Source organism: Schistocerca americana, chromosome X (genome assembly GCF_021461395.2).
Source record: "Schistocerca americana isolate TAMUIC-IGC-003095 chromosome X, iqSchAmer2.1, whole genome shotgun sequence".
NCBI lineage: Eukaryota > Metazoa > Arthropoda > Insecta > Orthoptera > Acrididae > Schistocerca > Schistocerca americana.
The window spans coordinates 251,936,146-251,941,100 of record NC_060130.1 but is presented as its reverse complement, the minus strand read 5'-3'; positions in this window follow the sequence as shown (position 1 = coordinate 251,941,100).

Sequence of the window (4,955 nt, the reverse complement as noted above, 5' to 3'; positions counted from 1 at the left end):
AGATACACTCGGACGCGAACACGCGTTTATAAGATTAGAAAACACGACGATTATCACTGTTTTTTCATTTTGTTCGGTACTGTTCGGTGCGTTTGGTCTGGGCGGACGTCACAAGACATCCGTTCAAGTTGATCGTTGATTCCTTTACTCAGTTTTTTTTTATTATTATTACAGAGGGCGACCAGCCCTCTGACCGAACACGCTGAGCTACCGTGCCGGCGGCGCTAAACTACCCGCTGTGGTGTAAGGACTGTATCTAATGTCTTACCATGTTCCGAGAGCTTTGATCGTAGTTGTGCTACAAAGTGAAATTTAATGATGACAAATTGTATTCTATGTGCCGTTGCCTTCAAACGGTATTCTCTCATAATACGGTTACAATAATTCGTTACAATAATTATTTAACCACGAATATGACTTTTCTCGTCGTTTTCATTACAACGAATCATGCAATTAACGACGGGTTTTTCAGAGATCCTCAATTTTCTGGTGCTCAGAAACGGCCTATACATATATGGGCTTCAACTGAAAGCCAAAGCGGCGCCTCGCCACTCTGGACTAAAGGGAGATGGGGTGCACGTGACGCAGGTGGAGTTCTGCCATCTCATTTGTGTACGTTCAAAATGCATGTTCAGAATATCTGCACGTTCAGAAAGGCTCCCCAACGTGCTATTCCACGCTATGATTTCAGAAACTCGGCACGCTCAACTTTCAACGTTCGAATGCACCGTCCGTGCGCCAACGGCTTGACAGACGCCACCCTGTACCCATACGAGATGATGCTCCCCGCAGAACCGAGCGAGGTGGCGCAGTGGTTAGCAGACTGGACTCGCATTCGGAAGGACGACGGTTCAATCCCGCGTCCGGCCATCCTGATTTAGGTTTTCCGTGATTTTCCTATATCACATCAGGCAAATGCCGGGATGGTTCCTTTGAAAGGGCACGGCTGATTTCCTTCCCCATCCTTCCCAAACCCGAGCTTGTGCTCCGTCTCTAATGACCTCGTTGTCGATGGGATGGGACGTTAAACACTAATCTCCTCCTCCTCCTCCTCCTCCCCGCAGATCCCCTATTACACCAGTGTTTTGCATTGCAACTTAAGAATCACCCTTTAACACAACAACCACCTCTTATTAAACGCCTGATACAAAACGTGTTACGAGCGGTATTCAATACGTGAGACAACATATTTTTTCCTCGGCCAGTTTCGTCAGAAAAAAATGTGGTATTTATTGTGATGATGAGGTCCCATACTCCGAGAAGCGTATCTACATCTACATCCATACTCCACAAGCCACCTGACGGTGTGTGGCGGAGGGTACTTTGAGTACCTCTATCGGTTCTCCCTTCTATTCCAGTCTCGTATTGTTCGTGGAAAGAAAGATTGTCGGTATGCCTCTGTGTGGGCTCTAATCTCTCTGATTTTATCCTGATGGTCTCTGTGGTGTCACCGCCAGACACCACACTTGCTAGGTAGTAGCCTTTAAATCGACCGCGGTCCGTTAGTATACGTCGGACCCGCGTGTCGCCACTATCAGTGATTGCACAACGAGCGCCGCCACACGGCAGGACTAGTCTAGACAGACCGCGGCCGATTTAAAGGCTACCACCTAGCAAGTGTGGTGTCTGGCGGTGACACCACAGTCTCTTCGCGAGATATACCTAGGAGGGAGCAATATACTGCTTTACTTCTCGGTGAAGGCATGTTCTCGAAACTTCAACAAAAGCCCGTACTGAGCTACTGAGCGTCTCTCTTGCAGAGTCTTCCGCTGGAGTTTATCTATCATTTCCGTAACGCTTTCGCGATTACTAAATGATCCTGTAACGAAGCGCGCTACTCTCCGTTGGATCTTCTCTATCTCTTCTATCAACCCTATTTGGTACGGATCCCACACCGGTGAGCATTTTTCAAGCAGTGGGCGAACAAGTGTACTGTAACGTACTACGTTGGTTTTCGGATTGCATTTCCTTAGGATTCTTCCAATGAATCTCAGTTTGGCATCTGCTTTACCGACGATTTATTTTATATGGTCATTCCATTTTAAATCACTTCTAAGGTCTACTCCCATATAATTTATGGAATTAACTGCTTCCAGTTGCTGACCTGCTATATTTTAGCTAAATGAGAAAGGGTCTTTCTTTCTATGTATTCGCAGCACATTACACTTGTCTACATTGAGATTCAATTGCCATTCCCTGCACCATGCGTCAATTCGCAGATCCTCCTGCATTTCAGTACAATTTTCCATTGTTAGGGGGCACTACGCGGGAGACCCGCTGTACTAGGCAAGGTCCTAGCGGAGGTAGTTTGCCATTGCCTTCCTCCGACCGGAATGGGGATGAGTGGTGATGATCGTCTTGACACAATAACACCCAGTCATCTCGAGGCATGAAAAATCCCTGACCCGGCCGGAATCGAACCCGGGACCCCGTGTGCGGAAAGCGAGAACGCTACCGCAAGACCACAAGCTGCCTTAAAACATTCCCACTTCCGTCCCTATAGTTTCACGAACCGATAGGTGGCGGCACTATACATAGCTTAAAAACGGCGCCTGTAACGAAAGTCCTTGCCAAGAAGACAGCTGTCATTGATTTTCTTTTGACGGCAACCAGACCACCGCGGATATTCACAAGCGCTTGCATAATGTCTACGGAGACCTGCCAGTGAACGAAAGCACGGAGAGTCGTCGGGCGAGGCTAAATGGCTCTGAGCACTATGGGACTTAACATCTGTGGTCATCAGTCCCCTAGAACTTAGAACTACTTAAACCTAACTAACCTAAGGACATCACACACATCCATGCCCGAGGCAGGATTCGAACCTGCGACCGTAGCAGTCGCGCGGTTCCGGACTGCGCGCCTAGAACCGCTAGACCACCGCGGCCGGCGAAAGGATCGTGGTTGTTACCCCACAGTAGTTCATTCCTGACAGTAAGTGATTTTGTAGCTAGTTTGATTGAAATCTATCCAGTAGTTTAGGAAAAGATGTGGAACATACATGCACACATACATGCAGGGGATAGGCAAAATAATGTGAACAGTGGTGGTAATGGGACGGTTGTGTATGACGGTCAACAACGCAGGTAAGGCACGTGTCGCTCTGGACACAATAGTGGCATCAGTGCATGTTGTTTACGAGTAGTGCACTCTTCGTATTTGCATTCAGAGGCCGAGGTCTACTTGCAATGAAAGACCTAACAAAGTTCCAAAGAGGGCAGATTGTGGAGGTCCGATTAGCTGGAGCATCAGTAACCAAGACAGCAAACTTATTGATTGTTTCAAGAGCAACTATTTAAACAGTCATGCCAACCTACACAAAACATGGAAAGACATCATCGTGTAAACGTAATAGTGGGCGCAAGTCAAAGCTAAATGACAGAGGTCGTAATACGTTAACACGAATTGTGTCAAAACAACACACAACTGCGGCGGCTAAAGTGACTGCAAAGCTCAGTAGCCATCTTCGAGTCCCCGTATCTATCGACACTGTCCACCGAGAACTCCATTATGAGAATATTCATGGACGAGCTGCTGTACCGAAACAATTAGTGAGAACAACCAACGCAAAGAAGAGTAAAACATGGTGCCAGGAGCATATATCCTGGGCAGAAGATGGGTGGAAACACGTCATCTGGTCCGACGAGTCAACGTTTCCGTATTTCCAACTTCGGGCCTGGTTTTGCGTCAGGAGAACGCCAAAAGAAGCCTACAGTGTTGATTGCTTGATTCCAACGGTTAAGCATGGAGGTGGAATTGTGATGGTGTAGGCAGCCATATCATGGTATGCTGCTGGTCCCATCACTGCTTTCAAAGGCCGTGTTACAGCCAACAATTATCTGAAGATTTTAGGTGGTCAGATGCACCCCATGATTTAAATGTTGTTCCCTCACAATGACGCCATATTTCAGGACGATAATTCACCCATTCACACAGCCAGGACAGTACAATTGTGGTATGAGGAGCATGCAACTGAACTGCAGCTTCTTCCCTGGATAGCACAGTTCTCGGACTTGAACATTATCAAACCCTTGTGGGCGGTATTGGAGCGCAGCCTCCGGGGCCGATTTCCGCCTCCCTCGTCACTACAGGAGTTAGAAGGGTGGCATAACATTCCACGAGAGACTATACAATCAATATAAGCCAGTATTCCAAGATGAATCGAAACTGTGTTACGGGCAAAGGGGGGTCCAACCCCTTATTAATAAACGATTCCCAAGTAAGTACACGTGTTCACATTATTTTGCCTATCCCCTGTACATACATACAATTTTATAATACAAATATGTATGGATTACTATGTAATTATCAACAGGAGAACACGGGTCCCCCATAGCAAAATTCTCAGACAATATCGCTGAACACCCTTAGTAATTTTGTCGGTGTAGTTCGGGTTTGTCCCGACCGAGTGTTTATAAAATGATAATCCAGGTCCGTAGGGATTACAGAAAAGAGAAAACGTGTCACACTGAGATTGGGAACTTTGGTCCGGGAACGAATGCGTCAAAAGTTACGAATACAAACGTGTATTAGTGTAGCTGCTGTAAGTGGAATATCAGAACCTACGAATCGTTCTCTGAACCATTTGCTATGAACGTAGTTAGTATTGTTAGGAAAAGTCAAAGCAGTGAAAAAAAAGTACGTCAGCAATCGGGAATTTGCATTATGAAAATGATAAAATGCAAGCAAACTTGATCTTACTATAGCCTCTTTTTGAAAGTTCCTACTCCATTCGAACGACTGGTTTTTTTGTTTTTGTTTTTTTGTTTTTTTCTGCGATGCCTTTCCATATATCCAGTGTATTCTTTCAGAATTTCTTCCAACAAATACTTACTTCTCGGGTCACGGTCAAGGTTGTTTGTACACAGTCTCGAGACTGGCCAGCGTGTCCTCAGTTGGTAAAGTACGAGCAGCTCACACTCTTTGGCAGCCTGCCAGCTGGGAGGGGCGAGAGTGCC